The following is a 20,215-nucleotide window of genomic DNA, read 5'->3' on the forward strand; positions in this document are numbered from 1 at the left end:
CTAAAGAAAATGTAATTGCTACAAAATTACATTTTCTATCACTGTAATTGGGAAACATTATTAACCTATAAGGCAAATTAAAGCACACGCTGAATGTATCAGTGAAAACACATTTTTCAGCCAAAGTATCCACGTTAAATTACACCATTATGTAACCTTTTTATGGTTATGCAAATGCACTGGAAACACTTAGTTTATTTTAGTGAGAGGTTGTGGTTGCGTCTAATAGAGGAAAAAACTCCACTTTTATTTACATTTAATCAAAATCTTTTTAATATCTCAACTAAATTACATGTTGCCTAAACCAAACAAGAAAGTAAAGTGAATCCTGTCTTTGAGAGCTGAATAAACGTTACACTGAAAACTAGTTAAGAACTTTAGCCCTGAGCTTTTTTAGGTGTCTCCTGGTTGAGCTGTTTGAGTCCAGTACGACTAGAATACAGAGAGTAGTAACTGTCCCGAAAATGAACACCAAGTGAGTGGCTGTGCTCGGGGTCATGTCTTCTAACTCGGCATTTTCTGAAACAAAATGTCTCCAGATGTGGACAATAGTTTTACTTTATCATAATGATGTGTCCACTGAAAACAGTTATACAATAGTTTTTAAGAGGTTGCATTTTTTCAGCTTTTGAAATATTAGTCTAGTCAATTTTTTTTTAATGAACAAAAATTAAGCTAGTAGTACTACTTCAGATGTTTGTATGTCCACAGCAATATTCAATTCAATTCAATTTTATTTATATAGCGCTAAATCACAACAACAGTCGCTTCAAGGTGCTTTATATTGTAAGGTAGAGACCCTACAATAATACAGTCTAAATGTCTTTGAGGCGATAAAGCTTGGAAGAACAGAGCTGAGCCAAAAGCCTGTAGCTGAAATGTAGGCAAAGTCCCTACAAAAGTTTCAGGAAAAGTTTCCAGTTGTCCAAACTGATGGAGTATTAGATCAAGTTGTGATTTTTAGTCTTTAAAACTGTGATAGGGTCCACATAACTTCAATAAAGACACATCTGTCCTCTTTACTATGCAGTCTATCTGGAGGTCACAGTATTGCTGCTTGGTTTGAGAGAATAATGGTAACAGCATGTGAGTAAATCTACAGCTACCACTAAAGCTTTTCTTTTTCCGAGTCATTCTGTATTTGAAAGACCACTGTACTGCTGCTTATTACCTATTCCTCTTATGATATAATTATTCTCACCTAAATAAATTCAATAAACAAAGTTTAAATGAATAACTTGGCTTTGACGACCGAGTGAAGTTAGTGTGTTTTTCCCACCTCCACTATAAACTGCGGCTGGTATTTTCGCCGATTTTAAATACGTAGCTGTGATTCACGCTCGTTTGTCACTTGCTTAACTTGGTGTAGAGCTGTCTGTTACTTCACATAGATTCCTCAAAGGTGTCGTTTATAATCAGGCCAGCATAATATTCGAGAGTCCCCCACGTTCTGTGCACTGCTGTTCTTCTCCAACAGCCTTGGAATGATGCAGAGTTGTTTGTGAGTGCATTATCATGAGAAAGCACCTCCGTCTCACTGCACTTATTTGACCTCTGACCTCCCCTTTGTGCCTCCCAGACAGCAAATTGCTGCGGTGGTAGTGGCGGGTCCCTCAGTGCTCGACAGCCCCTCTGGTCCTCGCGCCGGGGAAGAAGAGTGGGTGGGTGTCTTTCAATCAAGTTGTTTAATGCCAAAGTCAATTCCCATACACCCCCTTCTCTCCAAAAACACACACCGTCACACACGCTCCCACACTCTTAACCAGACAGGCTGGAGGACTCCGTCTCAGCAGCCTTTCTTTGCCACCCTGCTCCTGTCTGCACCCCCTTTTCTTGTCTGAGTTTTAATGAAGACAGGGGGACCCATGGAAGGAACATGATTAGGGAAACCCTGAGTTGCAAGGCTGTTGCATGTGTATATCTTTGTGTATGTGTGTGTGCATGCGTCCATGTGTCTAGCTTTGTAGGCCTAATCCCACAGAGTTGCAACGGGATGAGAAACATATGCAGCATATTATGAGTGCGTCACAATCACGGCAGCATCAATGGTGTCCTCTGTTTTAACATCAAAGCCCAGGAATGTCTTTGTATGCGCTGCTGTTTCCATATGGTAATCGCCACGGCTGCTTTTAACACTAAAGCAGTTTTGATTGCAATGATGTTGTTTTCAAATTTTTGTAGCACCATTGAAATGTGTTTTTTTGTGTGTGTTTTTTTTTTTCAAAAATGCATACCTAATTATCATCCAGACAAGGTGGTGAGGATGTTTTAGAGCAGCAAAGATTAATATTTGATCAACTGTGGATTTTTTTTACCTCAGTTGCAGAGGTTGCTTTTTTTGAAGTCAGTTTTTTTTTGTTACGCTACATCAATTAGGATTGTACATTACTTATTTAATTTATCCTAAATCCACATTCAGACATCCTTCATTGAACTGGTATTTTATGGCAGCCTTTATTCCGCATTTTAACTGTTCATTTACAACAATCTTTTGACATTATTTCTTCATTTAAATGCAGTAATTTATTCTAGACATCCAGGTCCCAGCTATTGAATACATGTGAGTGTCATAGGGTCATGTAGCTTTAAAGAGCTGCTAACCATGAAAGAACTTCATTAGTCTGATGTTCAATGGAAAATGTTAATATTCCCTTCTGGTCTCAATGTTGTTTCAGAGTCTTTCACACTGCTGAGAATAAATTTTAAAAAAGAGGCTGATTATCTAAAAATGTATAAAAAATGTAAAAAAAAAAAAAATATCACATAGATAAATCCGCTACTAGAGCCCCAAAATATCACCTTCAACAAATCAAAGGGTTTATCCCAATCAAATATATGAGGTTAGTGATCTCACACAAGGGCTGACCTTTAGAAATGGAGCCAAGCATGTGTCAAAGAATTAAACATGAGAAAGATTAAACAGCTAAATATTTTCAAGTTAAGTTTAAGGATGGAGAGCTCATCCTTAACTTGTTGATCTTGTTTGTTTGCGCTTCCCTTTGGTTGTTACCAAGGAAAAGAAGAAGCCCGGTGCCAGTAGGAAGGATTTACAAGTAGATATATGATCAAAGCTGTGAAACAAATCAAAAAAATGTGATCTGTTTCTAAACTTCACCAAGCAGATTTGATAGCGAGACGTGAAAAGTCAGTGTAGTCCAACAGAAATCCATAATCATCAGTTTTAGATTCCACATTAATGAATGTGTTTGTGGATCCTGTGGCTTATGCCAGTGTGGGCCCACTTATCTGCTAACCTGGAGTTTTGTTGGTTCTTATACATCGCCATTTTGCCATGTAGTGGGGCCCTTCACCTTGAAAAGTGATGCTGTAAGGATATCCGGTCGTATACCATGAGAGAACTAAGTATCACTATATATGACAAGTATGTGATTTAGACTTTGTTTTGTCTCTCACGTTTACCACCCATCCATATATGGTTACACTCGACCCGAAAGAATGTATTTCATTTTCTTTCTTTCTTTTTGTTTTTTTCTTTCCATTATGAATTAAATTATTACGGCTACCATTTCACAAGAATAATACATACATAGTTTAGATAGACTGCTGTATTCCATCTGGTTGAATCTAGTGGATCTGTTGGTCCTTCGTCACCTATTGGTTATGCTTTTAAGTAAGGTGATATTTATTAAATCAATATTTAAAACTGAGCATCCTCCTAACAAAATAAATTAGGAGTGAGAAAGAAAGAGCAAATGTCTACACACTTTATAGAGTGCAAGTTTATGTAATTGCTGTCAAAATCCCTTACTTCATACATCATAATGCAAGCACAAGTTTTTGTCGTATCCACTTGTAAGAGAACTTAAAAGTTATTTTCTGAAAAAGGTCTGAAACTAGCAAGTGGAAGTGGGAAACAAGAAGAAAAGGCTTTGTTTTCCGTTTTAGAAAGAACAGGAAGACATGGTTCTTTAAGGGCTGCTGGAGTCTGTTGTTTGGGGATTCAGTAGATTCAGTGGAGGCCAGGTGTGCTCTGTGTCTCACTAATCATCAACACTTAGTCCTGATTGCTCATTGTCCACAGCAAGACTAGAGCTGGCTGTAGGAGGCCATCAAAAGGCTATGTCCTCTGCCGCCTTCTTTTCCCAGGGGGACAGTCAGACACACATGTAGAGGTCAACTCAGGAGCTTCAACTTTCCTCCTTTCCTCTTCCTGCCCCCACATCTCTAACCTGGGAGGGTTGATTCACAGCAGCCAAATTCCTTGCAAACATTAGCCCTCTGAGGTCAGTAAGTATTTCTAACAGCCTTGACCTGTCCCAGTAATTTAAGGATGTTTCATAGAGGAACAACAGACAGAGCACACCCTCAGGTGCCTTTTTCTTTTCTGTGCCTCATCCCTGATATGTTCAGGTGGTAATGGTGGGGTTGAGAGTAAAATGGTTGCCATGACTCCCAGAGCAAAATGTCACTTAAGACCTTTATATGTGTGCCGATTTGAAGGAGAGAAGCAGAGTAATGACTTAAAATAGCTCAAGCAACCTTGTAGATTTGACCTTGGGTTTTGGTGATGGTCCTATGTTTTGGGCTTTTAGTGCATTCCTTTATGCAGAGCAGCTCACAATGCTTGAGACAACACTGCATAACTCCAAGGTTATGTTTCTTTGTCTACATCCAACATTTCTCACTGTTTTCAAGACACAATCATACATACATGTGTACATTTGGAATTCCGACTAGTGGAAGGTGATTCCACTAGTCGGAAAGTTGGTGGTTTAATCAAGCAGATTTTCAGTGTCTTTTCTCTCTCTATCCCTCTTCTCATCTATTCTTCTTCTTCTTCCCAACCTCTCTTTCTTTCTCTTTCCTGTCCCCCAGTCCTGGTGGTTTGATCTTTGGCTTCTCCGGTTATTTGTGCCTTCGGGCAGGACACTAAAACCTCCAAAAATGCCAGCATGCTCCTGAGCTAGGTAAGGTGATGAAGACCAGAGGGAACACAGCATTTCCAGGAGCTGGACCACAGTGTGACTGCACTTGGCTTTATAGCTTTACAGGTGGATTGGGTCCATTTTTGTCAAGTAAATTCTAATCTGTATTGTAGTTTCAGTTTTGATTTAGGTAAAATTAAATACATCGACTGACTGTAAATACGTGGATAACCTGTCTCACAGCTTTCCTAGCTAACTACTGTAGCTTTATTCATTTGTTTGATTTTACTTGCTGATCTCTTTATTCAGTTATACTTAGATTAGCAATAGATTTTGATAAATTGAGCTCTTTATATTTTTAAAAACGTTTTCGTGATGTTAAATTTCTTTTCCTGAGCTAGTTTGGCTATTCATATCGTAGCTGCTGTAACTCAGTAATTTCCTTAACCTTTAAAATACATTTTAACTTATTTTATCTTATGAGTCATTTTCCATTTTCTGTTCCGTTGCTGATTTTTTACATTTTTATTTTTAAACTTGCTTTTTACGTTTACTCACTGTTTAGATTTAATAATAGTAATTACTGAAATGTTTCTGTAACGTGAGGGTAGGTTTTCTGATAAGCAGCTTGTCCAAATCATCTTGCATGGCAACAAGAGTGCTGACAATTTAGGTACTCTATTATATAAAAAAAAAGGATGGATCACAAGAGTGTGTTATCTAAGAGTAGGAGCAAACTTAAACTGACTGCCTGAACTGGCTTGCAAGCTTGACATCTTTTTGAACATGAAAATGAACGAAGATGCCAACAAACCTTCTCTGGCTGTCCTGGTTTGTGAGCTGGGGAGACCCACCTTAACTGTAGAGGTAGCATGTATCATACTCATATTTACATGATGGGTATCATAATGATGTACCAGAAAAATTTAATCTCACACACAGTCCAACTAAAAAAAAACAAAAAAACAAACAAACAAACATGGGTTTGTATCCCATCTAGAAGTGCTGGTTTTGATTTTTATCTATTTTTCATTTTCCTTTTCAGTCACTGTTTGGTAATGTTTAGGAAACCGTGTCATGGTTTTGGGTTGGAATAGCTCATTTCACAGTTTTAAAGTAATAAACTTTTTCATCAGTTACAATTTTCACAGTAATTAAAAAGTTGTTAATGCAAATATCCAGTAAGCCAATCACATAAGAACAAACCAGTGCATTTAGACACATCAGCATCAGGAAGAAAGATGATTTAAGTGACTTTGAAGGTGGTTGTAGGAACCAGATGGGGTCGTCTGAGTATTTCAAAAGCTGCTGATATGCTGAGATTTTCTCACATAAACATTTCAAGGGCTGTCTAGTCTGATGAGACTTGATTTCTGCTGTGGTATTCAGCAGAACTTAAGTCTCCATCCTGCCTTGTACCAGTGGCCGACATTGTTGGGGATGTTTTCTTGGCATTTTAAAAGCCTGCCTTAGTATTGTCTATGACCACATCCATCCCTATATGTCCACAATGTACCCATCTTCTGATACCCAGCTGTGTGATGTGCCACATCACAATACTCCAATCATCTTGAACTGGTTTTTAAACAGGACAATGAGTTCACTATACTCAAATGGCCACAAATGTGACCAGAACTCAATCCAAAAAGTGTTTCTGGGATGTAGTGGAACAGGAGATTTGCATCATGGACATGACTCCAACAAATCTGCAACAACTGTGTGGTGCTGTCATGTCAATATGGACCAGAATTTCCGAGTAGTGTTCCCAGCACCTTGTTGAATCAATGCTGGGAAGAATTCAGGCAGTTGTGAAGACAAAAGGGGGTCCAACCCGATACTAGCAAGGTTTACCTAAGTCCTATTTGGATTCAGATTGGCCAAATACATGACACCACAATTAATATATTGCTGTTGATGCATGGGCATCTATCCGAAACCACAATATTTCCCATTTAATATGGCCTTACAGGGGTATGGCATAATATAAAGACACTTTGTAGTAAGTCAGAGGTCAGAGCCGTGTATTTTTTTTTTTTTAACACATCAAACTCACATGACATCAGGAGGCAACAGTTTTGTATAAACAGCCAAAACTTCTACCATTTCATTAAAATGAAAATCACAGACTGTAGAGCACTTTGTACTTTATGCTTTGTATAGAACAATGCGTTTGACATCCTATTCACTTATGTTTTGATAGAGGAAAGCTGCACTATGGGCTCACAGTCATTCTTTTTCTTCAGTTTTATCTTATCACTAGGCAACCGCATGCAACGATTTCAGCTGAATGGGCTGTGTGAGTGCTTACTTTGTGGACACTTCCAAACTGCATAAACAGCATGACTCTGAGAACAAAACTGCTAAGTCTGTCAGCAATGAGCTGCATTTAAAGAAGTGGATGAGTTTAAATTGCATAAAACATGCCTCTTTTCAGCCATTATTTTCCTATCCTAATGTTCTGATATAGTCTGTGAACACTTTCGGGACACAGTGTCTGTTGGCTCATTTTGGTCTTTCTGACATTTCCCTTTCCTAATATAAGTTTTTAAGGATCTTGTAAAGTTGAACCACAAACCAAAGCCTTTTGTTTAAAACTAATATAGCATAGCAGAAAATCTGGATACTGTGCACAAGAGTGCAGCATCACGATGGACCCGTTTGATATTTAGTAATACTTTTTAGAAAATGTTTCACTGTCATATTCAAAAAGGATTTTAAAATGCCATTATTCAAATTTCAGCTTGCCTTCTGTGCGTTTCAATCTAAAGTCCACTCTCATAGTTTACACTGCTAAGAAGAGGCAATGGTTAGCTAGTAAAATAATGCATAACCCTCTGCGCTGGTATAAAAGCTAATGCAGAAAAAATGGTTTAGTAGTAGGATTGCAGTTAATATTATAGTTGTATTTTTTGCCCTGCAATTTGGAAGATCAACAATCCTTTGCCTCTCTTCATCGTGGTGTTATTTTGTGCAATTTCTGTGGTTTACACTCGAGGTTTTAAGGGTATTCTTCATGTTGCCAAAGTAAAAAAACAAACAAAAACAAATAATAGCTGTAGCTTAATTTCAAGCTCCATGGAAACAATATACAGTTTTTGGTGTATATGGAAATACATTGGCATTTATGAAGCATTTATTCTATTCTGGTCTTGTTGTACCCTCAGATTGTTTCACAATTTTAACAGCCTTAGAGTTTATTCCATAAGCTTTATCCATTTTGTGCCCATGTCCACTTGTGAATGGCCATTTAACCTAACACGGATGTCTATGGACTGTGGAAGGAACCGACATGACGACAATGACGACACGCAAACGCAACACAGACTGTTTATTTATTTATTTGGTTATTTGTTTGTTTGTTTATTCCTTATGTGCACAACTCTATTGTGGGACATTGGCATCTGTCAACAACCAAATTGAAAATTACACATTCTTAAACTGCTTGCTGATTTTATTTCCCCTACACTCATACTACATACTCAAAAGCTGTTTATAATAAGTATGTATGGAAATAGGACAGCTTTTGTCTGTGTACTCAAAAGAATCTTAATTAGAATACAATTTTTTGTAGACACAAAGCATAATGGCACACAGACACACACATGCACATGCACACATCTACACATAGGCACGCAAGCACATAGTAGATGCTGGAGTGCAGCATGTTCAAGCATTTTTTTTGTAATCAATACGAAATGCCTCTTTAATGTAAAGCACAGCAATATGTGTTTAAAGTAAAATTAATATATATAGTATGCTTGTGGATTTTTCAGACATCTGTATGTAACAATTTTGTAAATACCTGGAGATCTAGTTGAAATTTGGATTTAAACTTTGGAAGCATAATTTACACTGAAAAGAAAAAAAAAATCACAGTGAAATGAAACTAGATTGGAATGAAAGATTTCAAGGTTTTGCTTAAAACTTGATCCAGATCCAAATATTCTGTTTTAAGCTTATAAACATGACAAGTGGAGACAAGATGTGATGGAAATAGAGGGCATTTGTGAAAGGAACTGAATACAGCTCACCAGCATTATTTTCCCTCTTTTCTTCCCATATGCTCTTCTTTCCACTCTCTCTGTTCCCTATTTTCTCTCTCACACACAGACACACACACACGTATGGGCTGAGCTGTGGTCTAATCCAATCAGAGCTCCTCAATGAAAGAGGGAGGAGGCATGCATGTGGATTAAGGTGTACAACAACAATCTTTATGGGATCAAATAAAGTGACACTGTCACTCTCAGACTCAGGAACTTAATCTACTCCCAATGTAGCTTCAGACTAATTCATATATATATATATATATATATATATATTAGGGGTGCAACAATACTCGTATCGATATTGAACCGTTTGATACAGTGCTTTCGGTTCGGTACGCATATGTATGAACAATACAAAATTTTTAATTTATTTTATCAACTTTTCTTCTGACAATGCTGTCTGTGTTGAGCGCTCAGTGGATCTGCGCTCGAAAGTGCAGCCTAGGCAGAGTAGTCGAACGCAGATTCACTGAGCGCAGGGCAAGCTAGCCAGACAGAAGTTAAGCTCTCCTTGCAACATGGCAAAATGAACCTCTCCCACCCTCATTCAGATCTGGCGTTTGGAACTATTTTGGTTTTCATGTGACGTATGACCCTGAAGGTAAGCGTGTCATGGACAAAAGTAAAACAGTATGTTGGATGTGCCAAGCAATGCTCAATTACATGGGTGGGAACTAGTGTGTTAGCGCAGTTAGCTCGTTAACGTGTTGACGCTGTCCAGCCCCACCCACTGGGCGATCTGTGGTAGCTCGTTAACGGGGATTTGCCGTGTTGTGGCGTTAACGTCATTTCAACAAGATTAACGCTACCAGCACTAGTGGGAACACAACGAATATGACTGCACATTTATGCAGACATCATCCTAGTGCAAAGACAAGTGGAAGCACACAAAAACAACAAGCACGCATGCTACAAACTTTATTTAAGTCATTTAAACAGCCGTTAGCACACGATTCTCCTTATGGGGACTTGATATGTTTAATATGCTGCTGAGAATATAGCCCAGAAGAAGCGTATAGTATAGCTTTTATTTTGGAAAGAGCCATTTCTCTGTAATAAACTCTCTTTTCCAAAGATGAGTGATTTCTCGATCAGATAGATTTATTTTTTAATTACTTTGTTGTTTCAGCAAAATTAAATTTAAAAACTGTACTTTTGAGTTAAAATATATATTTATAATTTTAATAAATGACAAATTAAAAAGGCATGAACATTTTTTTTGTATCGAAAAAATATCGAACTGTGACACCAAAGTATCGAACCGAACTGTGGATTTTGTGTATCGTTGCACCCCTAATATATATATATATATATATATATATATATATATATATATATATATAGCGAGAGAGTCTGTGACATAAACATTACCTCTATATTATCCTTTTTTAATGGGTTAAATTGTGCAGACCATGCTCATTTACATTATGTTTAGGAGGAAAGGGGGAAAAAAAGTAAAATTTATTTTTAATTCATAATTTTCTACATAAAGCAAAGTAAAACTGCTTTAAATAATATCTCCACATAAAAGCTTAATATGATCTGTTACCACAAATGAACATTTTAATGATGTATTCTTCTTAGTTGGAAACTTTTCAGTTTTTATAGATAGATAGATAGATAGATAGATTAAATGGAGAAGGCAAGCTGATTTGTTGCATCCCAGTGGGACTAAATGTGAAAACGGCCTCTACGCATAGGTCAGCAGTCCTCTGTCGTAGTCGGAATGCTGCGGAGTCCTGTGGCTTTTCATTCCAACCCTCTAATTAGGGGCTGGTTCACACCAGGGCCAGCAGGTGAATGCAATTAACTGCAATTAGCTGGTGAAACCGAAAACAACGGTACTGTGGCTGCAGAGTACTGGTGTCTGAAGACTGAATGACACTGATAGTAATAACACTGAAGACAATAAGGGACACTTGTATAGACTTCACATTCCAGTGTTAACACAGCTCGAGTGATGCAAGCTGCAGCTTCATTGCATTGTGGTTCATTTCTGGTGTTTGGTTGTACGTATAAAAATGACTCAGTGTCTCTTGTGCAGTACGTTCCACCATCTTTGACTAAACCTCAGAATTAAAGGATGGCTCTTGAAACAACTTCTGTTTGATTGTGAGGGAGTGACGTCACGTTCTTGACATTTACAGCTGACAGATTAGTGAAACCTCAGCTGTACGCACACGGCGCATTTTGCTTCTACAGTAATCACAGCAAGAGAACAATCAGAATGGAAATGCCTTCTGTTTTAAAAATATATGACAACCTGTTCTGTGTATAAAAATGGATGCAAAAGTGTAATAACGGTCCTCAGAAAACTACTTCCATAAAGTCAGTTGATGTAATTATCTGCTTCATTTGTTTCTTTTTTGACTTGTTACCATAAAAATGACCGTTGTCTGCTTGTGAAACCAAGTCTCAGTGGCCATGACTCTTACTAGCAGAGCAACTGATGAGAAGTGTTAGTGGCCCAGTGATGTCATAAAAAGTAACATAAAAGAAGCAAAATTATTCATCCCACCCGTGACCCTCAGAAACCAGGACATTTGAAGCCGTTACAGAAACACATTAATGGTAATGGATTTAAAACAAATTGCTAAGCAGTCATATGGGTGTTTCATCTGGACACCCACTTAACTTAACGTGTAGGTGTGATGTCACCTTGTTTGTAGTAAATCCTTTTAATAACCTTAATTCAGAAAAATAAAGGGAAGGTAAATGGATGCATGAATGCAAAATAGATCAACCCAAGCAGTACGCACTCTAGTTTTAAAATATGCATGAAATGTGCAATATAAATGACGGCAGATTAGCAGTTTTGTCACCTTTTGTGGTTACGGACTTTAAGTCATCCACACGTTTAGAGCCACACACCTGCAGTATAGATAGAATGCATTCAGCGCATGTAATGTTTGCATATGTATAATGTGCATAACAATGCCCACATATAACAAAACAGAATCGCTCTCCATAAATTACAGAAAGCGCTTAATAGAAAGCAACAATCAATTACACTCTATTACCACCTTTAAATCACCACTGATTGTGCGTTTCCTGTCATTCAGTTATTTCCCATGTGTTTGCGGTTTTTTTTTTTTTATTTGATTTTTTTCTTGAATGCATTCTTGTATTTTGAGAAAGACGGCGAGACAGAGAGAGAAGGATCCAACATGTCTTGGCTTGACGATGTGGTTTTGTGGTCTGCTTTGCCATCAGGCCACTAAAGTGGATGTGTAGTAACACCAGGCATAATGCTAATCCTGCACTTCTCACATCTCCATAAATTAATTTGTGTGTGTGTGTGTGTGTGTCAGTGTATGTGTGTGTGTGCGTGCAGGCGTGTGCATGTGTTTCCCTCAAACATTTTGTGTGTTTTTGCATGTGTAGCTGCATTTGCTGCTCTCCACGCTCTCCTTCTCTCTTCACGTTCTCAACACAGTGCCAACATTCACACACACACACATACACACACAGCCAGTTGCCATGGCAACCAGGCGCTAGCATGAAAGCTGTGAGGAGAGGTGGAGCATGGCACCAGCCTGACAAGCAACTGCCACTGTTTGTGTGTGTGTGTGTTTGTGTGTGTGCGTGTACGTGTGTGCATGTGAAGGTGATGCAGTAATGTGTGTTTTTGTGCATATTCCTGTGTTGACCCATAATGAGACAGGGGAGGAGGGGGATGGCGACATTAACAGCCTGAAAGAGTAAATAACAAAAGATGCTGTGTCCATTAACCATCGTCTGCTTTCCAGTTACACTTCGCTGTTTAAATTCAATAATTAGATGTCACTTTATGGCTGGCTTTTATTGGGCGTTTACTTCCATTGGGATATTTAGTTTCTTGCATTGAGTCACACTGAATTTAAAACAGCTGCATGTTCCTGAGAATGAATTGTGACAGCAGTGATGTCAAAGGTCAAAGGGTTTTTGGCTCGAGAGTGAGGATATGATATATTTTTTATAAAATATTCATTGTGCTTTTGAATCATACTTTTAAACCCAAATGGCCTGTTTTTGCCCATGTTCCTTTCAACATTGTCCATACAGTAGGTACAGCAGCTACATGATATCCTCAATGTTATGATCAGTATGTTAGATTACTGACTTGGCTGTGCAGACCTCTCAAAAGAGTGACATCAGAAAGTCTCAGAAGATGAACCAGGTTTTCCATCCCTCTTCAGTTTGTTGTTCTTAGCTTCATGAACTTGAACCTATATGTCAACAGTGTCCTTGAGCAACACACTGAATCTGCAACTGCTTCAGAGCGCCTTTAATGGCACCTCTCTTTTATCGGTGCGTATATGTGTTTGAGGTTAATGAAAGGCATTTCAAAGCACTTGGGTATAGACGTGCTTGCTACATAAAAATACTGAAATGCCAAAAAATCCAAATGACAATATTTCATGCAGAATTTGTTATTCCCAAAACACTGAATTGCATTTAGCTGTGAAATGCCAGGGTTTCTGCTCCCTTTTTTTAATGTCTGCTTCTGGAGATAGTGAAAAATTGAGATATTGATTTAACTCTTTACTCAAGTAAAAATGAAAAAGTACAGGATTGGAAATCGACTGAAAGTACACGTGTAAGAAAACTGTTTTTTATCTATGAGTGCATTTCTCTTATAAAATAAATAACTTCAAAAAATGCTTCTCACTACTATCCCTGTCTGACACTGGTAATTCAGAAAGGCTAAATCTGCATTTTAGATATTAATCTCTTCACTGCACGGAGCTTGGGGAGTTTGACCATCACACTGATTGGTCAGAGGTCGGCTTGTGGACATGTTGTGGTTTGTCTAGTCCATTTCAGGGTAACAAAAGCAGGCAATGACACCAATTTCCACCCCATTGACCTTCCATTGTGGGGAGGTTTGAGAGGTGACAAGGAGGTCAGTGGTGATGCTATGTTTTATGGGTTGATGGTGGTCTGCCTGACCTCAGCCTGATCATAGAAAAGAAAACAAACATATGCTCTTTTTAAATTGACTCTAAATCACAAGGGACAACTTGTGAGGTTCCAGTTCATTAAATGGATTTGGACTTCCACTGTGGTTAAGATTATTTAGAGATGATGTAATGTCACAGCCTTCCCAGACCATAATGTTGAGATAGAAAAACCCACATTTCTCCAAATCAGAACAGGACATTTTATTTGTTCCTATCCCCAAATGTGATTCTAACAGATTGGTTAGATAGCTTGGTTAAAGCTATTTAAAATAAAACATAAAACAACACTCTTATCAAAGACAGAATTTGACAATAGAAAGCTCATCTCTCTGTCATTGACAGACAATGATCAACTAATGCACATATTCCTCAGTATAAACCTTTTCCTCTCTGCACGTTCCCAGGCAATAATGATAAAAAAATAAACTAGTAAATTAAAAAAATCTTTTTTATAATCCTGTTTAAGATTGTCTGCACTTGAAACAGTGTGCCAGTATTTTTGCAGGACCTGTTGGCTAATTTAAACCTGCTAAAAAGTAGTTTACAAAGAGAAAGTCAAACATTTGCACAACATCCTTCTTTTCTACCCGGGACACCTTGAAAGTTTTGTATTTTTCAGTCATCAAATCACTACCAAAAGGATGTCAACCACCTGTTGAATGTACAACATGGTGTGCACAGAGCTGCTGGGCACTTATTCAGCACTTGAATAAGGGAATCATTGAATCTTTTCTTTTTCTAACATATAACCAACTTTCCTTTTGCTCTGAGAAACTATGTTCCTGTTTCTTTTTCACCTGTGTCACCAGCCAGACCAGTGCTTTCCTAGGTACCTTAACTCAAAAAGTATGTGGCGACAAATAACATATTTCAAGGTTGTAGCAGATTACATCTCCTTCTTCCATGCTGAATTGTTTTGGCATCCTAATGTAGCCTTTGACATGTGAGAGAAGCAGAAATAATCGATATAATTGACTTTAAAAATCTCATTATGCCATTGTTCTGCATATTTGGCAGAATCTTATTTTAAGTGTTCGCATATTCTGGATGTAAAACCCCAAAAGAAACAGATAGATATAACTCACGTTTTCTCCAAAATACTTAATGTAACCAAGTAATGATGTTTAATTCAGTAAAAGTCTCATAGAATGGAAGTTATTTTGAAAATGGTGAAAAAATGTCTGTTTGGTAATGCAGTAATTCTGAACCTGCTGAACAGTCACAGTGTCAGTGATGTAAATGGTGTTTTACCCCCAGTGTCTTCAAATATCCCCCCCAGAGTTTGACTTTTAAAAAGTATCATAGGAAATTCCGTCTTTTACAACTAGGAGCTCATTAAGGCGAGATGAGAAACTTCACACATTCAGAGGAACAAAGAAATCTTTAATGTGTAAAAGCATCTTTAAAACAAACAGGAAAAAAAAACATTAAAAAAATATTGATTAAAAGCGCTCTCATTTCTGTTTAAACTGCTGATGAAGGCCACAGTAAAACAACCTTGGAATTTAGTTTTGTTGTTGTTAAATAATGTACAAAAATCACAAAAGGGCAGTTGGAAAAAAAAAAGCTAAATAACATTTCAGGATATTCATCTTCCTTTTCTTAGCAGGGAAATAACCAGTCAATACTCATTACTTTATGTGTGTTATATTTTTAAATGATCCTTGCGGTGTCCCCTAAAATTGATAACGTTTTAGTCAGTCAGCTCATATATGACGAAATTTACAGCAAGTTTCAAGATTGTTCACGGGTTATTCAGCCCACATTATTCCACATTTGTGTGCAGATTTTAATTTATTTCAAAGCTGTCAGACTAAACTCAGGAGAAAATATGTAAATATAGAATATTTCATTTCTTTGAATAATTCACCATAGTTTCGAGAAAAGCCTGGCGCAGCATTATACACCGTATATTATATACTGTGAAAATAAGGGAATTAAGTTAATTTTAACTAACTTAGTTGCTCAGTGAGAAATAAACTGCATGTCTGAGGGTTCAAATATACTTTATAGTTAATTTACCAATACAAGTTTCCAACATTCATCACTCGTGGGTCTTTTCTCAGCCTGAGCCGTTTCAAGATTAGATCACTGAAAAGACGCAGTTCCTCCAACGTCCAGACAGATTCATCTCTAAACAATCTGAATAAAACACATTTCATGCAAGTCACTGAACATTTCCTGTCCTTCATCCACAATGCCACCCACAGCCCACAAACACGGAGGCCCTCACAAGTTTAAAATCTCACGCATTACCATGGGAGCCAGCCAGATAAACCTCCACCCTCACTGCTTTTACCTTATTGCCTCTATGTGGCCCTGATATGGCAACAGAGGGACAATGGCCAGCTTGTGTGCAGCTTCAGATTTAATGCTGGGGAGTAAATGGTGATGTGGGGGTGCAGTTGTTGTTCCAAACAGAAGTGTAAGTATACTCAGAGGGTGTGGTGCAACTGTTAAAAAGCAGACACTGACAGTCGCCTTGAACTTGAACCCCATCCCCCCGAGGTCCCCTTGACCTTAGCTCTTTTCCCGTGCTCCTCTCTGCCCTCAGCGGTGGTGGTGGCCTTTGTTGAGCTGTCGGCATTAACTCTTCGCGCCTCTCTCTCACAACCTACTCCTCCCCACCCAACGCTCCGTCCTCCATCTTCCCCGGGGGCCAAGCCTCTTCTTCCTCTTCGTCTTCTTCTGTAACCACTTCCCCCTGTATTTCTGATTTTGTGTGTACCCATCTGCTCTGTGCAAACTCCCCACACTCCAGTGGGGAATTTTGTTTTCCCAGAATGCTAATCTGACCCCCAGGGTGGGGGGGGGGGGGGGGTTCATTCCCACATTCTGGATCTGGGATTTATTCTTTTGTTTTTCAGGAGAGAAGCACTGCAGGATTTGTCCTATCACAGGGCAAAGGATAACTACTGTAGGTATAAAAGCTGAAGTCTGTTACAGCATTATGAGCAAGATTTGTGATTAAAGCCATCAAAGAACTGATGATTTTCAGGAATTCTCCAATCTTTAATCTTCTGAACCCTGACCAGCATTTTAACTTTCACCCAACTGCTTCAATAAATGTGTACCGGATCCCCAAATGTGTCATTTAATTTTTACAAGACTATAAAACCACATTTAGCTTCCGTCTCCCTAGTTGCCCCTGTTTATAGGATTTTGCCTCCAAGCTACTCACGTTCCCAGGAGCTCTGCTCTGATTGTGTCTTGCACCATTATCATTGTTTTCATTTTTTTTGTCATTTTTAAGAGATTTGTCTCCAAAATTAGGACCTGTCACTGATCAAAAATGAAGCAGCTTTCAAAGGAGTTTCACTGCATTTTTGATTTTGTCAAAACACCTCCATGGTATGAACAACAACTCGGATGCTAGCGGGGGCAAGAAGACGGAAGGAGAGGAGGAGAGGAGCAGAGTGATTTAATCTGCTAATTTTTCTCAGGTCTTTTGGCTTTTGACAGGCAAGTGTAATGGTCCTTCAAGTAATGGAATCAGCCACTCAAGCAATACACACACACACTTGCTCACAGACGCATGCACACACATTCACTAGCTAAAAGCATGCCTGTTTTGCATATGAATGACATCACCGTAAAGTTTTCTGGGGAGGTTTTTGGCGGTTGGGGAGGACAGAGGGGGACGTGGTGGAGAGCAGCCCTATGAAAGGAAAAACATTAGTCAAATCACTTCCCGCTTCAGTCACCCGCCCCGGCCAAACTACTTGACATTCCACAACAGGGCTCGCTCGCCTTCAAGAAGAAGCATCCTCAGTGATCCGGACGTCTAACTCATCAGGCCTAAGCTGCAAGTTTTACTAGCCTCTCCTGCTTGAGTATTTCTCCTTCATTTTATACATAAATAAGCTCCAAGTGATGGCTTTGGGGTGTGAGAGGATTTTAAGCTTAATGTTTTAACTGCTACCTGTGCAGATGACAAAACTTCAATTTGAAATGTCATCCTGCAAAGGTAAAAACCTTGTCACTCTCACTTTTTTTTACCTTTTAAGTTAGGCTGAAACACTGAAGGTCCTCGTTTACTGCACACAATTCTATTATCTTTCCAAACTCCATTAGCCAAACTGAAAAATGCAGGGATGTCAAGCTGCAAGCTAGATTATGGTACTGAGTTGCCATCCTGAGAAATACAAAAACACGTCTATACTGGTGTCGTTTTACCTCCCTTCTCTTATGTAGTCAAACATGATGTCACAATTTTTCATGTCAGTGAAACGTGAAGACTAATGGCGGATGTCTAAGTTTAAACAGAAGTGAATTTGGGTTAAATGTGAACGTTTTATACGAGTGTGTGCTATGTAATCTCGGCTTCAAAAAATGAAGGTTATTTTGTGAAGCGCAACAACATAGCTAACATCCAGTCATTTAAATATGATTTCAACGTAACTAGTGAAAGTCCAGTATTCACTGTTTTGCTTAGGTTCGCTAAATAGTACTACCCTAACTTATTTAACTTAAGTAAACTTTACTTAGTGTTTTTGAGGCAACGGGTTTGTGTAATTTTTTTCATGTTCTGGGAACTAATCGGATTTTACAGTGTATTAGCAAATGATACTAAAAAAAATTAAAGTAGAAACATTCAGAATGGAGCATAATCGATAAATTATACAGCATTTAATGGAGCAGTACTTATTCGTTAATTATGCTCATTCATAGCACCTTATGGTGGTTTAACTATTTTTGTATGCTGTTACTAATCATCAAATGTTTGCATGTTTTTTTTTTTATGTTGCATCATAATATTCAAAGTAAGCAGTATCAAGATTTTCGGCTCGAAAGTAATACATCATTTCCCTTTTGAAATGTATAGGAGCAGAAGCATGAAAGATGCTTTTCCAGAAAAGGAAAAATCATTAAGTCAGTGTTACTGGAGTTCCCATGAGTCTCCTTATTTGGCAGCTCGAACCCCCTAGTTGTCAGATTTCCAGATTTCTTCACTACTAGGAACAAAAGCATTGCCAAGCACACAAGAGGAACATCGTGATACATGGTTTTCCAATCATATGTTCTCTATTTAGAAAAGCAGTTATTCAGACTATTTTTCAAATGAAGAAATACTCGTTCCAGTCTGACTTACAGACCCGCTGTCCATTCCGTCTGCCCTTCATGATGGTAATGTATTTATAGCAAAAATAAATCATCTGATAATCAAAGTGGAACAATCATGTTTAATAACATTTAAAAATTTATCTGAATGGCATAAGCCACTTTTTACCCATGCGAACACTGTGTGTGTGTGTGTGTGTGTGTGTGTGTGTGTGTGTGTGTGTGTGTGTGCAAGGCGCTAAAATTTGATCCTCTAGCTGCCACTCGTCAGATTGCTTATCAAGAAATCCTTCAATAATCTCCACACCGAAGAGACCAACTCTCTGCTCACACACACACACGTCCGCATCTTTATTCTTTATTTATTATAAATAAAACATCACACTCGACAACATATCCTTCAGAGCTTCTGATGTCATTTTGTCTTTGCCCCATGAACAGAATGACCAGCTGCCACACTGCGAAGCAGCTCACAAAGGTGGACAGATCTGGACGGACGCCCACTTTTCTTTGGCTCCAGCTACGACAGCATCCAAAGACACACACATCCTCTGTCCTTGCAACCAGTTGCAAACATGTTTTCCCCCCAAAATCACACAGAATAGCCTCCTAGGGTTGCATTCCTGCATACCAATGCGATTCTGAGCAACTTGTGAAAGTTCATCACAAAGCATCACACCAGTTCCAAGACCTTGGACGTGCACCAAAACCCGCCATTTCCCACTTTTGGACCCCCTCTTGCCACCAGGCTCCTTGTGTTCTCGTCAGTCAAATTGTTCTGCGGACCCCTTTGCAGTTTTTCTTTAAATCTGCTCCAAGTCATGTTAATGTCATTGAGACGCCATCTTGGAATCAATTTCTTCAGTCTCATGATTGGCCGTTGCGAGCAGCCATTTTGTGCTATATGTCAAAAGGAAGCCACACCCCATCGCTATAAACACAGCTCCCTAAACACAAGACTTACTGTCATTTAGGATGCCAACTGCACAAAGCAAAATGCGGGGTCAACTTTTTCGTTTTTTACTCAGCGGCCTGACAAACCTTTAATTCTGAGCAGCTAGAACTTTGACTGTGATCCAACATGGCTGCAAACGACAGCCCGGGTTGTACGCCGTCACTCCAGCTTGCTCTAGTATGCTTAACATTGACACTCAGTTCATTAAAGCCTATAGTGCTTGGCTAATGCAGCTTGCCTCTTGGCAGAATGACAAAAACTGTGAATCAGATTATGAGGGCCATAACACAGCCAAGAAACACAGAGGGCGAGTGGAGTTGT

Source organism: Neolamprologus brichardi, chromosome 11 (assembly GCF_056152115.1).
Source record: "Neolamprologus brichardi isolate AB-2024 chromosome 11, ASM5615211v1, whole genome shotgun sequence".
In the NCBI taxonomy this organism is placed as follows: Eukaryota; Metazoa; Chordata; class Actinopteri; order Cichliformes; family Cichlidae; genus Neolamprologus; species Neolamprologus brichardi.